The 22,980-nt window shown below is 43.7% G+C and overlaps 1 long non-coding RNA gene across 1 annotated transcript in view; it reads right to left on the reverse strand.

The window, feature by feature from the left end:
- Positions 1-22,980, reverse strand: part of LOC307181250 — a 356,489-nt gene that overhangs the window by 318,329 nt on the left and 15,180 nt on the right. Inside the window, exons 2-3 of the long non-coding RNA XR_013826225.1 lie at positions 14,414-14,499; positions 2,603-2,684 (exon numbers count right to left, since the gene is read on the reverse strand). This is a non-coding gene — a long non-coding RNA (uncharacterized lncRNA). The remainder of the gene's footprint in view (positions 1-2,602; positions 2,685-14,413; positions 14,500-22,980) is intronic.

Below are 22,980 nucleotides of genomic sequence, written 5' to 3' on the forward strand. Positions count from 1 at the left end.
CTTCCTTCAGCTAAAACATGCATGTGGAACCCAAGTATGATCCACCATGTGAACGGGAGACGTGTTCAAATATGTCTCAGTTTTCCTCCCCTGGTACTCGGGTGCAACATTCCAGACGCTTTACTAACACTCTCCCGACTTGGAGAGTCAGTCCCTTTAAACTCCTGTTTGGCCCAGTTTGCAATTTCTGCGGAAGATGAACAGGAATAGCGAGAACCAATGAGAGACTAGCTGGAGGTGTCTGGACGGGCAAATTTAACTCTCATTTCCCACCAGGAAGAGGAATTAACCAAAGGCTCAGCGTGCCGTGCCGGAACCAGATTAGGGACTGAAGCCATCATGCGGTGTTGCGGCCAGCTCAAAAGAAAGCGAGTTGAAGAAAGGAGCTCAGGGGCACTGTAATTCACAAACCTGCAGAGTTATAAATGACAGCTATCGTCCAAAAATAGACTGAAGTAAGGCTGCCAAGAGGACTTGAAAGTGGGGCAGAATTGCAGGAAACCGATTTCAGGAGGTAGACTGGAATTGCATTGAAAGCATAGGAAAAGAGGCAGAACGTCCACAATGATGCACTTGGCCAAAAAGGGCGTATGCGTTTTTTCCTGAATATATTCAGGAAAAAACGCATACGCCCTTTTTGGCCAACCAAGCAAGCTTGCAAAGGAAATCTGCACTACAATGAAGTCTCACTTCCCCCCGGTCAAAAGGGCCATCTGAAAAAAGTGTAAAATCCAGAAAGGCAGGACAGGCCATGGAGAACTGGGAGCCTTGTTATGCTGATGGGTGGGATGTAAATTGCCAACAACCACTCGGGAGAAGTGTATGGTGTTTCCTGAAACATCTAAAAAACAAAGCAACAGAACCTAGGGCACTTCCACTTATGGTCCTATAGCTTAGGGAAATTAAAATCAAAAAGACACAGCCACCCCAAAGTTTGGGACGCCTCTGTTTACAAGAACCTCGTTTACAGTACAAGTTCAACATCGCAGAAAGTGAAAAATGGATAAAGAAGTTGTGGTATTTACTTACAAAGCAATATCACTCAGCAATGAAATCTATGTCATCAGGCCCTTAGCAGCACAATGAGTGGATTCAGGTATGATGATTCTAACTGAAATAAGTCACACAGAAAAAGAAACATCATAAGATATCAGTAATACACGGAATGTAAACTTGGCTACACAGGAACTGAATTACAGAACAGAACAGGGTCTCAAATTTAGAAAAACAACTTATGCTTGCTTAAGGGGAAAGGTGAGTTGGGGTGCTGCATAAAACCAGAGATTGAAATGAGCACAGATAAAGTTCCTTAAGCCAAATATGGAATAGACAAGAGCTACTCCTTGCTCAACGAAATGGACTCAACACCGCATATTAAACGCCTAAGAATGTACCTGACTAGTAAGTATCTTAAAACCTATGGATTGCTATGTCTCCGAAAGAGAATCAAGCATGTGTACAGGGGCATAAACGCAGCAGTGATAGGATTGGAGAGGTTCGGTGAGCAAATGAAGACCCTTTGAAGTCATATTGCATGGTACCCATTCCACGGGTCTTAACTCTCCAGGTTTAAGGTATTCTTCCTTCAGCTAAAACATGCATGTGGAACCCAAGAATGATCAACCATGTGAACGGGAGACGTGTTCAAATATGTCTCAGTTTTCCTCCCCTGGTACTCGGGTGCAACATTCCAGACGCTTTACTAACACTCTCCCCACTTGGAGAGTCAGCGCCTTTAACCTCCTTTTTGGCCCAGTTTTGCAATTTCTGCGGAAGATGAACAGGAATAGCGAGAACCAATGAGAGACTAGCTGGAGGTGTTGGCACGGGCAAATTTAACTCTCATTTCCCACCAGGAAGAGGAAATAACCAAAGGCTCAGCGTGCCGTGCCGGAACCAGATTAGGGCCTGAAGCCATCCTGCGGTGTTGCGGCCAGGTCACAAGAAAGCGAGTTGAAGAAAGGAGCTCAGGGGCACTGTAATTCACAAACCTGCAGAGTTATAAATGACAGCTATCGTCCAAAAATAGACTGAAGTAAGGCTGCCAAGAGGACTTGAAAGCGGGGCAGAATTGCAGGAAACCGATTTCAGGAGGTAGACTGGAATTGCATTGAAAGCATAGGAAAAGAGGCAGAACGTCCACAATGATGCACTTGGCCAAAAAGTGCGTATGCGTTTTTTCCTGAATATATTCAGGAAAAAACGCATACGCCCTTTTTGGCCAACCAAGCAAGCTTGCAAAGGAAATCTGCACTACAATGAAGTCTCACTTCCCCCCGGTCAAAAGGGCCATCTGAAAAAAGTGTAAAATCCAGAAAGGCAGGACAGGCCATGGAGAACTGGGAGCCTTGTTATGCTGATGGGCGGGATGTAAATTGCCAACAACCACTCGGGAGAAGTGTATGGTGTTTCCTGAAACATCTAAAAAACAAAGCAACAGAGCCTAGGGCACTTCCACTTAGGGGCCTATAGCTTAGGGAAATTAAAATCAAAAAGACACAGCCACCCCAAGTTTGGAACGGCTCTGTTTACAAGAACCTCGTTTACAGTACAAGTTCAACATCGCAGAAAGTGAAAAATGGAAAGAAGTTGTGGTATTTACTTAAAAAGCAATATCACTCAGCAATGAAATCTGTGTCATCAGGCCCTTAGCAGCACAATGAGTGGATTCAGGTATGATGATTCTAACTGAAGTAAGTCACACAGAAAAAGAAACATCATAAGATATCAGTAATACACGGAATGTAAACTTGGCTACACAGGAACTGAATTACAGAACAGAACAGGGTCTCAAATTTAGAAAACCAACTTATGCTTGCTTAAGTGTAAAGGTGAGTTGGGGTGCTGCATAAACCAGAGATTGAAATGAGCACAGATAAAGTTCCTTAAGTCAAATATGGAATAGACAAGAGCTACTCCTTGCTCAACGAAATGGACTCAACACCGCATATTAAACGCCTAAGAATGTACCTGACTAGTAAGTATCTTAAAACCTATGGATTGCTATGTCTCCGAAAGAGAATCAAGCATGTGTACAGGGGCATAAACGCAGCAGTGATAGGATTGGAGAGGTTCGGTGAGCAAATGAAGACCCTTTGAAGTCATATTGCATGGTACCCATTCCACGGGTCTCAACTCTCCAGGTTTAAGGTATTCTTCCTTCAGCTAAAACATGCATGTGGAACCCAAGTATGATCAACCATGTGATCGGGAGACGTGTTCAAATATGTCTCAGTTTTCCTTCCCTGGTACTCGGGTGCAACATTCCAGACGCTTTACTAACACTCTCCCGACTTGGAGAGTCAGTCCCTTTAAACTCCTGTTTGGCCCAGTTTGCAATTTCTGCGGAAGATGAACAGGAATAGCGAGAACCAATGAGAGACTAGCTGGAGGTGTCTGGACGGGCAAATTTAACTCTCATTTCCCACCAGGAAGAGGAATTAACCAAAGGCTCAGCGTGCCGTGCCGGAACCAGATTAGGGCCTGAAGCCATCATGCGGTGTTGCGGCCAGCTCAAAAGAAAGCGAGTTGAAGAAAGGAGCTCAGGGGCACTGTAATTCACAAACCTGCAGAGTTATAAATGACAGCTATCGTCCAAAAATAGACTGAAGTAAGGCTGCCAAGAGGACTTGAAAGTGGGGCAGAATTGCAGGAAACCGATTTCAGGAGGTAGACTGGAATGCATTGAAAGCATAGGAAAAGAGGCAGAACGTCCACAATGATGCACTTGGCCAAAAAGGGCGTATGCGTTTTTTCCTGAATATATTCAGGAAAAAACGCATACGCCCTTTTTGGCCAACCAAGCAAGCTTGCAAAGGAAATCTGCACTACAATGAAGTCTCACTTCCCCCCGGTCAAAAGGGCCATCTGAAAAAAGTGTAAAATCCAGAAAGGCAGGACAGGCCATGGAGAACTGGGAGCCTTGTTATGCTGATGGGTGGGATGTAAATTGCCAACAACCACTCGGGAGAAGTGTATGGTGTTTCCTGAAACATCTAAAAAACAAAGCAACAGAACCTAGGGCACTTCCACTTATGGTCCTATAGCTTAGGGAAATTAAAATCAAAAAGACACAGCCACCCCAAAGTTTGGGACGCCTCTGTTTACAAGAACCTCGTTTACAGTACAAGTTCAACATCGCAGAAAGTGAAAAATGGATAAAGAAGTTGTGGTATTTACTTACAAAGCAATATCACTCAGCAATGAAATCTATGTCATCAGGCCCTTAGCATCACAATGAGTGGATTCAGGTATGATGATTCTAACTGAAATAAGTCACACAGAAAAAGAAACATCATAAGATATCAGTAATACACGGAATGTAAACTTGGCTACACAGGAACTGAATTACAGAACAGAACAGGGACTCAAATTTAGAAAAACAACTTATGCTTGCTTAAGGGGAAAGGTGAGTTGGGGTGCTGCATAAAACCAGAGATTGAAATGAGCACAGATAAAGTTCCTTAAGCCAAATATGGAATAGACAAGAGCTACTCCTTGCTCAACGAAATGGACTCAACACCGCATATTAAACGCCTAAGAATGTACCTGACTAGTAAGTATCGTAAAACCTATGGATTGGTATGTCTCCGAAAGAGAATCAAGCATGTGTACAGGGGCATAAACGCAGCAGTGATAGGATTGGAGAGGTTCGGTGAGCAAATGAAGACCCTTTGAAGTCATATTGCATGGTACCCATTCCACGGGTCTTAACTCTCCAGGTTTAAGGTATTCTTCCTTCAGCTAAAACATGCATGTGGAACCCAAGAATGATCAACCATGTGAACGGGAGACGTGTTCAAATATGTCTCAGTTTTCCTCCCCTGGTACTCGGGTGCAACATTCCAGACGCTTTACTAACACTCTCCCCACTTGGAGAGTCAGCGCCTTTAACCTCCTGTTTGGCCCAGTTTTGCAATTTCTGCGGAAGATGAACAGGAATAGCGAGAACCAATGAGAGACTAGCTGGAGATGTTGGCACGGGCAAATTTAACTCTCATTTCCCACCAGGAAGAGGAAATAACCAAAGGCTCAGCGTGCCATGCCGGAACCAGATTAGGGCCTGAAGCCAGCCTGCGGTGTTGCGGCCAGGTCACAAGAAAGCAAGTTGAAGAAAGGAGCTCAGGGGCACTGTAATTCACAAACCTGCAGAGTTATAAATGACAGCTATCGTCCAAAAATAGACTGAAGTAAGGCTGCCAAGAGGACTTGAAAACGGGGCAGAATTGCAGGAAACCGATTTCAGGAGGTAGACTGGAATTGCACTGAAAGCATAGGAAAAGAGGCAGAACGTCCACAATGATGCACTTGGCCAAAAAGGGCGTATGCGTTTTTTCCTGAATATATTCAGGAAAAAACGCATACGCCCTTTTTGGCCAACCAAGCAAGCTTGCAAAGGAAATCTGCACTACAATGAAGTCTCACTTCCCCCCGGTCAAAAGGGCCATCTGAAAAAAGTGTAAAATCCAGAAAGGCAGGACAGGCCATGGAGAACTGGGAGCCTTGTTATGCTGATGGGCGGGATGTAAATTGCCAACAGACACTCGGGAGAAGTGTATGGTGTTTCCTGAAACATCTAAAAAACAAAGCAACAGAACCTAGGGCACTTCCACTTATGGTCCTATAGCTTAGGGAAATTAAAATCAAAAAGACACAGCCACCCCAAAGTTTGGGACGGCTCTGTTTACAAGAACCTCGTTTACAGTACAAGTTCAACATCGCAGAAAGTGAAAAATGGATAAAGAAGTTGTGGTATTTACTTACAAAGCAATATCACTCAGCAATGAAATCTGTGTCATCAGGCCCTTAGCAGCACAATGAGTGGATTCAGGTATGATGATTCTAACTGAAGTAAGTCACACAGAAAAAGAAACATCATAAGATATCAGTAATACACGGAATGTAAACTTGGCTACACAGGAACTGAATTACAGAACAGAACAGGGTCTCAAATTTAGAAAACCAACTATGCTTGCTTAAGGGGAAAGGTGAGTTGGGGTGCTGCATAAAACCAGAGATTGAAATGAGCACAGATAAAGTTCCTTAAGTCAAATATGGAATAGACAAGAGCTACTCCTTGCTCAACGAAATGGACTCAACACCGCATATTAAACGCCTAAGAATGTGCCTGACTAGTAAGTATCTTAAAACCTATGGATTGCTATGTCTCCGAAAGAGAATCAAGCATGTGTACAGGGGCATAAACGCAGCAGTGATAGGATTGGAGAGGTTCGGTGAGCAAATGAAGACCCTTTGATGTCATATTGCATGGTACCCATTCCACGGGTCTTAACTCTCCAGGTTTAAGGTATTCTTCCTTCAGCTAAAACATGCATGTGGAACCCAAGTATGATCAACCATGTGAACGGGAGACGTGTTCAAATATGTCTCAGTTTTCCTTCCCTGGTACTCGGGTGCAACATTCCAGACGCTTTACTAACACTCTCCCCACTTGGAGAGTCAGCGCCTTTAACCTCCTGTTTGGCCCAGTTTGCAATTTCTGCGGAAGATGAACAGAAATAGCGAGAACCAATGAGAGACTAGCTGGAGGTGTCTGAACGGGCAAATTTAACTCTCATTTCCCACCAGGAAGAGGAAATAACCAAAGGCTCAGCGTGCCGTGCCGGAACCAGATTAGGGCCTGAAGCCATCCTCCGGTGTTGCGGCCAGCTCAAAAGAAAGCGAGTTGAAGAAAGGAGCTCAGGGGCACTGTAATTCACAAACCTGCAGAGTTATAAATGACAGCTATCGTCCAAAAATAGACTGAAGTAAGGCTGCCAAGAGGACTTGAAAGCGGGGCAGAATTGCAGGAAACCGATTTCAGGAGGTAGACTGGAATTGCATTGAAAGCATAGGAAAAGAGGCAGAACGTCCACAATGATGCACTTGGCCAAAAAGGGCGTATGCGTTTTTTCCTGAATATATTCAGGAAAAAACGCATACGCCCTTTTTGGCCAACCAAGCAAGCTTGCAAAGGAAATCTGCACTACAATGAAGTCTCACTTCCCCCCGGTCAAAAGGGCCATCTGAAAAAAGTGTAAAATCCAGAAAGGCAGGACAGGCCATGGAGAACTGGGAGCCTTGTTATGCTGATGGGCGGGATGTAAATTGCCAACAGACACTCGGGAGAAGTGTATGGTGTTTCCTGAAACATCTAAAAAACAAAGCAACAGAGCCTAGGGCACTGCCACTTATGGTCTTATAGCTTAGGGAAATTAAAATCAAAAAGACACAGCCACCCCAAAGTTTGGGACGCCTCTGTTTACAAGAACCTCGTTTACAGTACAAGTTCAACATCGCAGAAAGTGAAAAATGGATAAAGAAATTGTGGTATTTACTTACAAAGCAATATCACTCAGCAATGAAATCTATGTCATCAGGCCCTTAGCATCACAATGAGTGGATTCAGGTATGATGATTCTAACTGAAATAAGTCACACAGAAAAAGAAACATCATAAGATATCAGTAATACACGGAATGTAAACTTGGCTACACAGGAACTGAATTACAGAACAGAACAGGGTCTCAAATTTAGAAAACCAACTTATGCTTGCTTAAGGGTAAAGGTGAGTTGGGGTGCTGCATAAAACCAGAGATTGAAATGAGCACAGATAAAGTTCCTTAAGTCAAATATGGAATAGACAAGAGCTACTCCTTGCTCAACGAAATGGACTCAACACCGCATATTAAACGCCTAAGAATGTACCTGACTAGTAAGTATCATAAAACCTATGGATTGCTATGTCTCCGAAAGAGAATCAAGCATGTGTACAGGGGCATAAACGCAGCAGTGATAGGATTGGAGAGGTTCGGTGAGCAAATGAAGACCCTTTGAAGTCATATTGCATGGTACCCATTCCACGGGTCTCAACTCTCCAGGTTTAAGGTATTCTTCCTTCAGCTAAAACATGCATGTGGAACCCAAGTATGATCAACCATGTGAACGGGAGACGTGTTCAAATATGTCTCAGTTTTCCTCCCCTGGTACTCGGGTGCAACATTCCAGACGCTTTACTAACACTCTCCCCACTTGGAGAGTCAGCGCCTTTAACCTCCTGTTTGGCCCAGTTTGCAATTTCTGCGGAAGATGAACAGGAATAGCGAGAACAAATGAGAGGCTAGCTGGAGGTGTCTGGACGGGCAAATTTAACTCTCATTTCCCACCAGGAAGAGGAAATAACCAAAGGCTCAGCGTGCCGTACCGGAACCAGATTAGGGCCTGAAGCCATCCTGCGGTGTTGCGGCCAGGTCACAAGAAAGCGAGTTGAAGAAAGGAGCTCAGGGGCACTGTAATTCACAAACCTGCAGAGTTATAAATGACAGCTATCGTCCAAAAATAGACTGAAGTAAGACTGCCAAGAGGACTTGAAAGCGGGGCAGAATTGCAGGAAACCGATTTCAGGAGGTAGACTGGAATTGCATTGAAAGCATAGGAAAAGAGGCAGAACGTCCACAATGATGCACTTGGCCAAAAAGGGCGTATGCGTTTTTTCCTGAATATATTCAGGAAAAAACGCATACGCACTTTTTGGCCAACCAAGCAAGCTTGCAAAGGAAATCTGCACTACAATGAAGTCTCACTTCCCCCCGGTCAAAAGGGCCATCTGAAAAAAGTGTAAAATCCAGAAAGGCAGGACAGGCCATGGAGAACTGGGAGCCTTGTTATGCTGATGGGCGGGATGTAAATTGCCAACAGACACTCGGGAGAAGTGTATGGTGTTTCCTGAAACATCTAAAAAACAAAGCAACAGAGCCTAGGGCACTGCCACTTATGGTCTTATAGCTTAGGGAAATTAAAATCAAAAAGACACAGCCACCCCAAAGTTTGGGACGCCTCTGTTTACAAGAACCTCGTTTACAGTACAAGTTCAACATCGCAGAAAGTGAAAAATGGATAAAGAAGTTGTGGTATTTACTTACAAAGCAATATCACTCAGCAATGAAATATATGTCATCAGGCCCTTAGCATCACAATGAGTGGATTCAGGTATGATGATTCTAACTGAAATAAGTCACACAGAAAAAGAAACATCATAAGATATCAGTAATACACGGAATGTAAACTTGGCTACACAGGAACTGAATTACAGAACAGAACAGGGTCTCAAATTTAGAAAACCAACTTATGCTTGCTTAAGGGTAAAGGTGAGTTGGGGTGCTGCATAAAACCAGAGATTGAAATGAGCACAGATAAAGTTCCTTAAGTCAAATATGGAATAGACAAGAGCTACTCCTTGCTCAACGAAATGGACACAACACCGCATATTAAACGCCTAAGAATGTACCTGACTAGTAAGTATCTTAAAACCTATGGATTGCTATGTCTCCGAAAGAGAATCAAGCATGTGTACAGGGGCATAAACGCAGCAGTGATAGGATTGGAGAGGTTCGGTGAGCAAATGAAGACCCTTTGAAGTCATATTGCATGGTACCCATTCCACGGGTCTCAACTCTCCAGGTTTAAGGTATTCTTCCTTCAGCTAAAACATGCATGTGGAACCCAAGTATGATCAACCATGTGAACGGGAGACGTGTTCAAATATGTCTCAGTTTTCCTCCCCTGGTACTCGGGTGCAACATTCCAGACGCTTTATTAACACTCTCCTCACTTGGAGAGTCAGCGCCTTTAACCTACTGTTTGGCCCAGTTTGCAATTTCTGCGGAAGATGAACAGGAATAAAAAACGCATACGCCCTTTTTGGCCAACCAAGCAAGCTTGCAAAGGAAATCTGCACTACAATGAAGTCTCACTTCCCCCCGGTCAAAAGGGCCATCTGAAAAAAGTGTAAAATCCAGAAAGGCAGGACAGGCCATGGAGAACTGGGAGCCTTGTTATGCTGATGGGCGGGATGTAAATTGCCAACAGACACTCGGGAGAAGTGTATGGTGTTTCCTGAAACATGTAAAAAACAAAGCAACAGAACCTAGGGCACTTCCACTTATGGTCCTATAGCTTAGGGAAATTAAAATCAAAAAGACACAGCCACCCCAAAGTTTGGGACGGCTCTGTTTACAAGAACCTCGTTTACAGTACAAGTTCAACATCGCAGAAAGTGAAAAATGGATAAAGAAGTTGTGGTATTTACTTACAAAGCAATATCACTCAGCAATGAAATCTGTGTCATCAGGCCCTTAGCAGCACAATGAGTGGATTCAGGTATGATGATTCTAACTGAAGTAAGTCACACAGAAAAAGAAACATCATAAGATATCAGTAATACACGGAATGTAAACTTGGCTACACAGGAACTGAATTACAGAACAGAACAGGGTCTCAAATTTAGAAAACCAACTATGCTTGCTTAAGGGTAAAGGTGAGTTGGGGTGCTGCATAAAACCAGAGATTGAAATGAGCACAGATAAAGTTCCTTAAGTCAAATATGGAATAGACAAGAGCTACTCCTTGCTCAACGAAATGGACTCAACACCGCATATTAAACGCCTAAGAATGTGCCTGACTAGTAAGTATCTTAAAACCTATGGATTGCTATGTCTCCGAAAGAGAATCAAGCATGTGTACAGGGGCATAAATGCAGCAGTGATAGGATTGGAGAGGTTCGGTGAGCAAATGAAGACCCTTTGAAGTCATATTGCATGGTACCCATTCCACGGGTTTCAACTACCCAGGTTTAAGGTATTCTTCTTTCAGCTAAAACATGCATGTGGAACCTAGAGTATGATCAACCATGTGATCGGGAGACGTGTTCAAATATGTCTCAGTTTTCCTCCCCTGGTACTCGGGTGCAACATTCCAGACGCTTTACTAACACTCTCCCCACTTGGAGAGTCAGTCCCTTTAACCTCCTGTTTGGCCCAGTTTGCAATTTCTGCGGAAGATGAACAGGAATAGCGAGAACCAATGAGAGGCTAGCTGGAGGTGTCTGGACGGGCAAATTTAACTCTCATTTCCCACCAGGAAGAGGAATTAACCAAAGGCTCAGCATGCCGGGCCGGAACCAGATTAGGGCCTGAAGCCATCCTGCGGTGTTGCGGCCAGGTCACAAGAAAGCGAGTTAAAGAAAGGAGCTCAGGGGCACTGTAATTCACAAACCTGCAGAGTTATAAATGACAGCTATCGTCCAAAAATAGACTGAAGTAAGGCTGCCAAGAGGACTTGAAAGCGGGGCAGAATTGCAGGAAACCGATTTCAGGAGGTAGACTGGAATTGCATTGAAAGCATAGGAAAAGAGGCAGAACGTCCACAATGATGCACTTGGCCAAAAAGGGCGTATGCGTTTTTTCCTGAATATATTCAGGAAAAAACGCATACGCCCTTTTTGGCCAACCAAGCAAGCTTGCAAAGGAAATCTGCACTACAATGAAGTCTCACTTCCCCCCGGTCAAAAGGGCCATCTGAAAAAAGTGTAAAATCCAGAAAGGCAGGACAGGCCATGGAGAACTGGGAGCCTTGTTATGCTGATGGGCGGGATGTAAATTGCCAACAGACACTCGGGAGAAGTGTATGGTGTTTCCTGAAACATCTAAAAAACAAAGCAACAGAGCCTAGGGCACTGCCACTTATGGTCTTATAGCTTAGGGAAATTAAAATCAAAAAGACACAGCCACCCCAAAGTTTGGGACGCCTCTGTTTACAAGAACCTCGTTTACAGTACAAGTTCAACATCGCAGAAAGTGAAAAATGGATAAAGAAGTTGTGGTATTTACTTACAAAGCAATATCACTCAGCAATGAAATCTATGTCATCAGGCCCTTAGCATCACAATGAATGGATTCAGGTATGATGATTCTAACTGAAATAAGTCACACAGAAAAAGAAACATCATAAGATATCAGTAATACACGGAATGTAAACTTGGCTACACAGGAACTGAATTACAGAACAGAACAGGGTCTCAAATTTAGAAAACCAACTTATGCTTGCTTAAGGGTAAAGGTGAGTTGGGGTGCTGCATAAAACCAGAGATTGAAATGAGCACAGATAAAGTTCCTTAAGTCAAATATGGAATAGACAAGAGCTACTCCTTGCTCAACGAAATGGACTCAACACCGCATATTAAACGCCTAAGAATGTACCTGACTAGTAAGTATCGTAAAACCTATGGATTGCTATGTCTCCAAAAGAGAATCAAGCATGTGTACAGGGGCATAAACGCAGCAGTGATAGGATTGGAGAGGTTCGGTGAGCAAATGAAGACCCTTTGAAGTCATATTGCATGGTACCCATTCCACGGGTCTCAACTCTCCAGGTTTAAGGTATTCTTCCTTCAGCTAAAACATGCATGTGGAACCCAAGTATGATCAACCATGTGAACGGGAGACGTGTTCAAATATGTCTCAGTTTTCCTCCCCTGGTACTCGGGTGCAACATTCCAGACGCTTTACTAACACTCTCCCCACTTGGAGAGTCAGCGCCTTTAACCTCCTGTTTGGCCCAGTTTGCAATTTCTGCGGAAGATGAACAGGAATAGCGAGAACCAATGAGAGGCTAGCTGGAGGTGTCTGGACGGGCAAATTTAACTCTCATTTCCCACCAGGAAGAGGAAATAACCAAAGGCTCAGCGTGCCGTACCGGACCGAGATTAGGGCCTGAAGCCATCCTGCGGTGTTGCAGCCAGGTCACAAGAAAGCGAGTTGAAGAAAGGAGCTCAGGGGCACTGTAATTCACAAACCTGCAGAGTTATAAATGACAGCTATCGTCCAAAAATAGACTGAAGTAAGGCTGCCAAGAGGACTTGAAAGCGGGGCAGAATTGCAGGAAACCGATTTCAGGAGGTAGACTGGAATTGCATTGAAAGCATAGGAAAAGAGGCAGAACGTCCACAATGATGCACTTGGCCAAAAAGGGCGTATGCGTTTTTTCCTGAATATATTCAGGAAAAAACGCATACGCCCTTTTTGGCCAACCAAGCAAGCTTGCAAAGGAAATCTGCACTACAATGAAGTCTCACTTCCCCCCGTTCAAAAGGGCCATCTGAAAAAAGTGTAAAATCCAGAAAGGCAGGACAGGCCATGGAGAACTGGGAGCCTTGTTATGCTGATGGGCGGGATGTAAATTGCCAACAACCACTCGGGAGAAGTGTATGGTGTTTCCTGAAACATCTAAAAAACAAAGCAACAGAGCCTAGGGCACTGCCACTTATGGTCTTATAGCTTAGGGAAATTAAAATCAAAAAGACACAGCCACCCCAAAGTTTGGGACGCCTCTGTTTACAAGAACCTCGTTTACAGTACAAGTTCAACATCGCAGAAAGTGAAAAATGGATAAAGAAGTTGTGGTATTTACTTACAAAGCAATATCACTCAGCAATGAAATCTATGTCATCAGGCCCTTAGCATCACAATGAGTGGATTCAGGTATGATGATTCTAACTGAAATAAGTCACACAGAAAAAGAAACATCATAAGATATCAGTAATACACGGAATGTAAACTTGGCTACACAGGAACTGAATTACAGAACAGAACAGGGTCTCAAATTTAGAAAACCAACTTATGCTTGCTTAACGGTAAAGGTGAGTTGGGGTGCTGCATAAAACCAGAGATTGAAATGAGCACAGATAAAGTTCCTTAAGTCAAATATGGAATAGACAAGTCTACTCCTTGCTCAACGAAATGGACTCAACACCGCATATTAAACGCCTAAGAATGTACCTGACTAGTAAGTATCGTAAAACCTATGGATTGCTATGTCTCCAAAAGAGAATCAAGCATGTGTACAGGGGCATAAACGCAGCAGTGATAGGATTGGAGAGGTTCGGTGAGCAAATGAAGACCCTTTGAAGTCATATTGCATGGTACCCATTCCACGGGTCTCAACTCTCCAGGTTTAAGGTATTCTTCCTTCAGCTAAAACATGCATGTGGAACCCAAGTATGATCAACCATGTGAACGGGAGACGTGTTCAAATATGTCTCAGTTTTCCTCCCCTGGTACTCGGGTGCAACATTCCAGACGCTTTACTAACACTCTCCTCACTTGGAGAGTCAGCGCCTTTAACCTCCTGTTTGGCCCAGTTTGCAATTTCTGCGGAAGATGAACAGGAATAAAAAACGCATACGCCCTTTTTGGCCAACCAAGCAAGCTTGCAAAGGAAATCTGCACTACAATGAAGTCTCACTTCCCCCCGGTCAAAAGGGCCATCTGAAAAAAGTGTAAAATCCAGAAAGGCAGGACAGGCCATGGAGAACTGGGAGCCTTGTTATGCTGACGGGCGGGATGTAAATTGCCAACAGACACTCGGGAGAAGTGTATGGTGTTTCCTGAAACATCTAAAAAACAAAGCAACAGAACCTAGGGCACTTCCACTTATGGTCCTATAGCTTAGGGAAATTAAAATCAAAAAGACACAGCCACCCCAAAGTTTGGAACGGCTCTGTTTACAAGAACCTCGTTTACAGTACAAGTTCAACATCGCAGAAAGTGAAAAATGGATAAAGAAGTTGTGGTATTTACTTAAAAAGCAATATCACTCAGCAATGAAATCTGTGTCATCAGGCCCTTAGCAGCACAATGAGTGGATTCAGGTATGATGATTCTAACTGAAGTAAGTCACACAGAAAAAGAAACATCATAAGATATCAGTAATACACGGAACGTAAACTTGGCTACACAGGAACTGAATTACAGAACAGAACAGGGTCTCAAATTTAGAAAACCAACTTATTCTTGCTTAAGGGTAAAGGTGAGTTGGGGTGCTGCATAAAACCAGAGATTGAAATGAGCACAGATAAAGTTCCTTAAGTCAAATATGGAATAGACAAGAGCTACTCCTTGCTCAACGAAATGGACTCAACACCGCATATTAAACGCCTAAGAATGTGCCTGACTGTTAAGTATCTTAAAACCTATGGATAGCTATGTCTCCGAAAGAGAATCAAGCATGTGTACAGGGGCATAAACGCAGCAGTGATAGGATTGGAGAGGTTCGGTGAGCAAATGAAGACCCTTTGAAGTCATATTGCATGGTACCCATTACACGGGTCTTAACTCTCCAGGTTTAAGGTATTCTTCCTTCAGCTAAAACATGCATGTGGAACCCAAGTATGATCAACCATGTGAACGGGAGACGTGTTCAAATATGTCTCAGTTTTCCTCCCCTGGTACTCGGGTGCAACATTCCAGACGCTTTACTAACACTCTCCCCACTTGGAGAGTCAGCGCCTTTAACCTCCTGTTTGGCCCAGTTTGCAATTTCTGCGGAAGATGAACAGGAATAGCGAGAACCAATGAGAGACTAGCTGGAGGTGTCTGGACGGGCAAATTTAACTCTCATTTCCCACCAGGAAGAGGATATAACCGAAGGCTCAGCGTGCCGTGCCGGAACCAGATTAGGGCCTGAAGCCATCCTGCGGTGTTGCGGCCAGGTCACAAGAAAGCAAGTTGAAGAAAGGAGCTCAGGGGCACTGTAATTCTCAAACCTGCAGAGTTATAAATAACAGCTATCGTCCAAAAATAGACTGAAGTAAGGCTGCCAAGAGGACTTGAAAGCGGGGCAGAATTGCAGGAAATCGATTTCAGGAGGTAGACTGGAATTGCATTGAAAGCATAGGAAAAGAGGCAGAACGTCCACAATGATGCACTTGGCCAAAAAGGGCGTATGCGTTTTTTCCTGAATATATTCAGGAAAAAACGCATACGCCCTTTTTGGCCAACCAAGCAAGCTTGCAAAGGAAATCTGCACTACAATGAAGTCTCACTTCCCCCCGGTCAAAAGGGCCATCTGAAAACAGTGTAAAATCCAGAAAGGCAGGACAGGCCATGGAGAACTGGGAGCCTTGTTATGCTGATGGGCGGGATGTAAATTGCCAACAACCACTCGGGAGAAGTGTATGGTGTTTCCTGAAACATCTAAAAAACAAAGCAACAGAACCTAGGGCACTTCCACTTATGGTCCTATAGCTTAGGGAAATTAAAATCAAAAAGACACAGCCACCCCAAAGTTTGGAACGGCTCTGTTTACAAGAACCTCGTTTACAGTACAAGTTCAACATCGCAGAAAGTGAAAAATGGATAAAGAAGTTGTGGTATTCACTTACAAAGCAATATCACTCAGCAATGAAATCTATGTCATCAGGCCCTTAGCAGCACAATGAGTGGATTCAGGTATGATGATTCTAACTGAAATAAGTCACACAGAAAAAGAAACATCATAAGATATCAGTAATACACGGAATGTAAACTTGGCTACACAGGAACTGAATTACAGAACAGAACAGGGTCTCAAATTTAGAAAACCAACTTATGCTTGCTTAAGGGTAAAGGTGAGTTGGGGTGTTGCATAAACCAGAGATTGAAATGAGCACAGATAAAGTTCCTTAAGTCAAATATGGAATAGACAAGAGCTACTCCTTGCTCAACGAAATGGACTCAACACCGCATATTAAACGCCTAAGAATGTACCTGACTAGTAAGTATCTTAAAACCTATGGATTGCTATGTCTCCGAAAGAGAATCAAGCATGTGTACAGGGGCATAAACGCAGCAGTGATAGGATTGGAGAGGTTCGGTGAGCAAATGAAGACCCTTTGAAGTCATATTGCATGGTACCCATTCCACGTGTCTCAACTCTCCAGGTTTAAGGTATTCTTCCTTCAGCTAAAACATGCATGTGGAACCCAAGTATGATAAACCATGTGAATGGGAGACGTGTTCAAATATGTCTCAGTTTTCCTCCCCTGGTACTCGGGTGCAACATTCCAGACGCTTTACTAACACTCTCCCCACTTGGAGAGTCAGCGCCTTTAACCTCCTGTTTGGACCAGTTTGCAATTTCTGCGGAAGATGAACAGGAATAGCGAGAACCAATGAGAGACTATCTGGAGGTGTCTGGACGGGCAAATTTAACTCTCATTTCCCACCAGGAAGAGGAAATAACCAAAGGCTCAGCGTGCCGTGCCGGAACCAGATTAGGGCCTGAAGCCATCCTGCAGTGTTGCGGCCAGGTCACAAGAAAGCAAGTTGAAGAAAGGAGCTCAGGGGCACTGTAATTCACAAACCTGCAGAGTTATAAATGACAGCTATCGTCCAAAAATAGACTGAAGTCAGGCTGCCAAGAGGACTTGAAAGCGGGGCAGAATTGCAGGAAACCGATTTCAGGAGGTAGACTGGAATTGCATTGAAAGCATAGGAAAAGAGGCAGAACGTCCACAATGATGCACTTGGCCAAAAAGGGCGTATGCGTTTTTTCCTGAAATATTCAGGAAAAAACGCATACGCCCTTTTTGGCCAACCAAGCAAGCTTGCAAAGGAAATCTGCACTACAATGAAGTCTCACTTCCCACCGGTCAAAAGGGCCATCTGAAAAAAGTGTAAAATCCAGAAAGGCAGGACAGGCCATGGAGAACTGGGAGCCTTGTTATGCTGATGGGCGGGATGTAAATTGCCAACAACCACTCGGGAGAAGTGTATGGTGTTTCCTGAAACATCTAAAAAACAAAGCAACAGAACCTAGGGCACTTCCACTTATGGTCCTATAGCTTAGGGAAATTAAAATCAAAAAGACACAGCCACCCCAAAGTTTGGAACGGCTCTGTTTACAAGAACCTCGTTTACAGTACAAGTTCAACATCGCAGAAACTGAAAAATGGATAAAGAAGTTGTGGTATTTACTTACAAAGCAATATCACTCAGCAATGAAATCTGTGTCATCAGGCCCTTAGCAGCACAATGAGTGGATTCAGGTATGATGATTCTAACTGAAATAAGAGATACAGAAATAGAAACATCATAAGATATCAGTAATACACGGAATGTAAACTTGGCTACACAGGAACTGAATTACAGAACAGAACAGGGTCTCAAATTTAGAAAACCAACTTATTCTTGCTTAAGGGTAAAGGTGAGTTAGGGTGCAGCATAAAACCAGAGACTGAAATGAGCACAGATAAAGTTCCTTAAGCCAAATATGGAATAGACAAGAGCTACTCCTTGCTCAACGAAATGGACTCAACACCGCATATTAAACGCCTAAGAATGTACCTGACTAGTAAGTATCTTAAAACCTATGGATTGCTATGTCTCCGAAAGAGAATCAAGCATGTGTACAGGGGCATAAACGCAGCAGTGATAGGATTGGAGAGGTTCGGTGAGCAAATGAAGACCCTTTGAAGTCATATTGCATGGTACCCATTACACGGGTCTCAACTCTCCAGGTTTAAGGTATTCTTCCTTCAGCTAAAACATGCATGTGGAACCCAAGTATGATCAACCATGTGAACGGGAGACGTGTTCAAATATGTCTCAGTTTTCCTCCCCTGGTACTCGGGTGCAACATTGCAGACGCTTTACTAACACTCTCCTCACTTGGAGAGTCAGCGCCTTTAACCTCCTGTTTGGCCCAGTTTGCAATTTCTGCGGAAGATGAACAGGAATAGCGAGAACCAATGAGAGGCTAGCTGGAGGTGTCTGGACGGGCAAATTTAACTCTCATTTCCCACCAGGAAGAGGAAATAACCAAAGGCTCAGCGTGCCGTACCGGAACCAGATTAGGGCCTGAAGCCATCCTGCGGTGTTGCGGCCAGCTCAAAAGAAAGCGAGTTGAAGAAAGGAGCTCAGGGGCACTGTAATTCACAAACCTGCAGAGTTATAAATGACAGCTATCGTCCAAAAATAGACTGAAGTAAGGCTGCCAAGAGGACTTGAAAGCGGGGCAGAATTGCAGGAAACCGATTTCAGGAGGTAGACTGGAATTGCATTGAAAGCATAGGAAAAGAGGCAGAACGTCCACAATGATGCACTTGGCCAAAAAGGGCGTATGCGTTTTTTCCTGAATATATTCAGGAAAAAACGCATACGCCCTTTTTGGCCAACCAAGCAAGCTTGCAAAGGAAATCTGCACTACAATGAAGTCTCACTTCCCCCCGGTCAAAAGGGCCATCTGAAAAAAGTGTAAAATCCAGAAAGGCAGGACAGGCCATGGAGAACTGGGAGCCTTGTTATGCTGATGGGCGGGATGTAAATTGCCAACAACCACTCGGGAGAAGTGTATGGTTTTTCCTGAAACATCTCAAAAACAAAGCAACAGAACCTAGGGCACTTCCACTTATGGTCCTATAGCTTAGGGAAATTAAAATCAAAAAGACACAGCCACCCCAAAGTTTGGAACGGCTCTGTTTACAAGAACCTCGTTTACAGTACAAGTTCAACATCGCAGAAAGTGAAAAATGGATAAAGAAGTTGTGGTATTCACTTACAAAGCAATATCACTCAGCAATGAAATCTATGTCATCAGGCCCTTAGCAGCACAATGAGTGGATTCAGGTATGATGATTCTAACTGAAATAAGTCACACAGAAAAAGAAACATCATAAGATATCAGTAATACACGGAATGGAAACTTGGCTACACAGGAACTGAATTACAGAACAGAACAGGGTCTCAAATTTAGAATACCAACTTATGCTTGCTTAAGGGTAAAGGTGAGTTGGGGTGCTGCATAAAACCAGAGATTGAAATGAGCACAGATAAAGTTCCTTAAGCCAAATATGGAATAGACTAGAGCTACTCCTTGCTCAACGAAATGGACTCAACACCGCATATTAAACGCCTAAGAATGTACCTGACTTGTAAGTATCTTAAAACCTATGGATAGCTATGTCTCCAAAAGAGAATCAAGCATGTGTACAGGGGCATAAACGCAGCAGTGATAGGATTGGAGAGGTTCGGTGAGCAAATGAAGACCCTTTGAAGTCATATTGCATGGTACCCATTCCACGGGTTTCAACTACCCAGGTTTAAGGTATTCTTCCTTCAGCTAAAACATGCATGTGGAACCTAGAGTATGATCAACCATGTGATCGGGAGACGTGTTCAAATATGTCTCAGTTTTCCTCCCCTGGTACTCGGGTGCAACATTCCAGACGCTTTACTAACACTCTCCCCACTTGGAGAGTCAGTCCCTTTAACCTCCTGTTTGGCCCACTTTGCAATTTCTGCGGAAGATGAACAGGAATAGCGAGAACCAATGAGAGGCTAGCTGGAGGTGTCTGGACGGGCAAATTTAACTCTCATTTCCCACCAGGAAGAGGAATTAACCAAAGGCTCAGCATGCCGGGCCGGAACCAGATTAGGGCCTGAAGCCATCCTGCGGTGTTGCGGCCAGCTCAAAAGAAAGCGAGTTGAAGAAAGGAGCTCAGGGGCACTGTAATTCACAAACCTGCAGAGTTATAAATGACAGCTATCGTCCAAAAATAGACTGAAGTAAGGCTGCCAAGAGGACTTGAAAGTGGGGCAGAATTGCAGGAAACCGATTTCAGGAGGTAGACTGGAATTGCATTGAAAGCATAGGAAAAGAGGCAGAACGTCCACAATGATGCACTTGGCCAAAAAGGGCGTATGCGTTTATTCCTGAATATATTCAGGAAAAAACGCATACGCCCTTTTTGGCCAACCAAGCAAGCTTGCAAAGGAAATCTGCACTACAATGAAGTCTCACTTCCCCCCGGTCAAAAGGGCCATCTGAAAAAAGTGTAAAATCCAGAAAGGCAGGACAGGCCATGGAGAACTGGGAGCCTTGTTATGCTGATGGGTGGGATGTAAATTGCCAACAACCACTCGGGAGAAGTGTATGGTGTTTCCTGAAACATCTAAAAAACAAAGCAACAGAGCCTAGGGCACTTCCACTTATGGTCCTATAGCTTAGGGAAATTAAAATCAAAAAGACACAGCCACCCTAAAGTTTGGAACGGCTCTGTTTACAAGAACCTCGTTTACAGTACAAGTTCAACATCGCAGAAAGTGAAAAATGGATAAAGAAGTTGTGGTATTTACTTACAAAGCAATATCACTCAGCAATGAAATCTATGTCATCAGGCCCTTAGCAGCACAATGAGTGGATTCAGGTATGATGATTCTAACTGAAATAAGTCACACAGAAAAAGAAACATCATAAGATATCAGTAATACACGGAATGTAAACTTGGCTACACAGGAACTGAATTACAGAACAGAACAGGGTCTCAAATTTAGAATACCAACTTATGCTTGCTTAAGGGTAAAGGTGAGTTGGGGTGCTGCATAAAACCAGAGATTGAAATGAGCACAGATAAAGTTCCTTAAGTCAAATATGGAATAGACAAGAGCTACTCCTTGCTCAACGAAATGGACTCAACACCGCATATTAAACGCCTAAGAATGTACCTGACTTGTAAGTATCGTAAAACCTATGGATTGCTATGTCTCCAAAAGAGAATCAAGCATGTGTACAGGGGCATAAACGCAGCAGTGATAAGATTGGAGAGGTTCGGTGAGCAAATGAAGACCCTTTGAAGTCATATTGCATGGTACCCATTCCACGGGTTTCAACTCCCCAGGTTTAAGGTATTCTTCCTTCAGCTAAAACATGCATGTGGAACCCAAGTACGATCAACCATGAGAACGGGAGACGTGTTCAAATATGTCTCAGTTTTCCTCCCCTGGTACTCGGGTGCAACATTCCAGACGCTTTACTAACACTCTCCCCACTTGGAGAGTCAGCGCCTTTAACCTCCTGTTTGGCCCACTTTGCAATTTCTGCGGAAGATGAACAGGAATAGCGAGAACCAATGAGAGGCTAGCTGGAGGTGTCTGGACGGGCAAATTTAACTCTCATTTCCCACCAGGAAGAGGAAATAACCAAAGGCTCAGCATGCCGTACCGGAACCAGATTAGTGCCTGAAGCCATCCTGCGGTGTTGCGGCCAGCTCAAAAGAAAGCGAGTTGAAGAAAGGAGCTCAGGGGCACTGTAATTCACAAACCTGCAGAGTTATAAATGACAGCTATCGTCCAAAAATAGACTGAAGTAAGGCTGCCAAGAGGACTTGAAAGCGTTGCAGAATTGCAGGAAACCGATTTCAGGAGGTAGACTGGAATTGCATTGAAAGCATAGGAAAAGAGGCAGAACGTCCACAATGATGCACTTGGCCAAAAAGGGCGTATGCGTTTTTTCCTGAATATATTCAGGAAAAAACGCATACGCCCTTTTTGGCCAACCAAGCAAGCTTGCAAAGGAAATCTGCACTACAATGAAGTCTCACTTCCCCCCGGTCAAAAGGGCCATCTGAAAAAAGTGTAAAATCCAGAAAGGCAGGACAGGCCATGGAGAACTGGGAGCCTTGTTATGCTGATGGGCGTGATGTAAATTGCCAACAACCACTCGGGAGAAGTGTATGGTGTTTCCTGAAACATCTAAAAAACAAAGCAACAGAACCTAGGGCACTTCCACTTATGGTCCTATAGCTTAGGGAAATTAAAATCAAAAAGACACAGCCACCCCAAAGTTTGGAACGGCTCTGTTAACAAGAACCTCGTTTACAGTACAAGTTCAACATCGCAGAAAGTGAAAAATGGATAAAGAAGTTGTGGTATTTACTTACAAAGCAATATCACTCAGCAATGAAATCTGTGTCATCAGGCCCTTAGCATCACAATGAGTGGATTCAGGTATGATGATTCTAACTGAAATAAGTCACACAGAAAAAGAAACATCATAAGATATCAGTAATACACGGAATGGAAACTTGGCTACACAGGAACTGAATTACAGAACAGAACAGGGTCTCAAATTTAGAAAACCAACTTATGCTTGCTTAAGGGTAAAGGTGAGTTGGGGTGCTGCATAAAACCAGAGATTGAAATGAGCACAGATAAAGTTCCTTAAGCCAAATATGGAATAGACAAGAGCTACTCCTTGCTCAACGAAATGGACTCAACACCGCATATTAAACGCCTAAGAATGTACCTGACTTGTAAGTATCTTAAAACCTATGGATTGCTATGTCTCCGAAAGAGAATCAAGCATGTGTACAGGGGCATAAACGCAGCAGTGATAGGATTGGAGAGGTTCGGTGAGCAAATGAAGACCCTTTGAAGTCATATTGCATGGTACCCATTCCACGGGTTTCAACTACCCAGGTTTAAGGTATTCTTCCTTCAGCTAAAACATGCATGTGGAACCCAGAGTATGATCAACCATGTGATCGGGAGACGTGTTCAAATATGTCTCAGTTTTCCTCCCCTGGTACTCGGGTGCAACATTCCAGACG

This window comes from Stenella coeruleoalba (genome assembly GCF_951394435.1).
Source record: "Stenella coeruleoalba genome assembly, contig: scaffold_120, whole genome shotgun sequence".
NCBI lineage: Eukaryota > Metazoa > Chordata > Mammalia > Artiodactyla > Delphinidae > Stenella > Stenella coeruleoalba.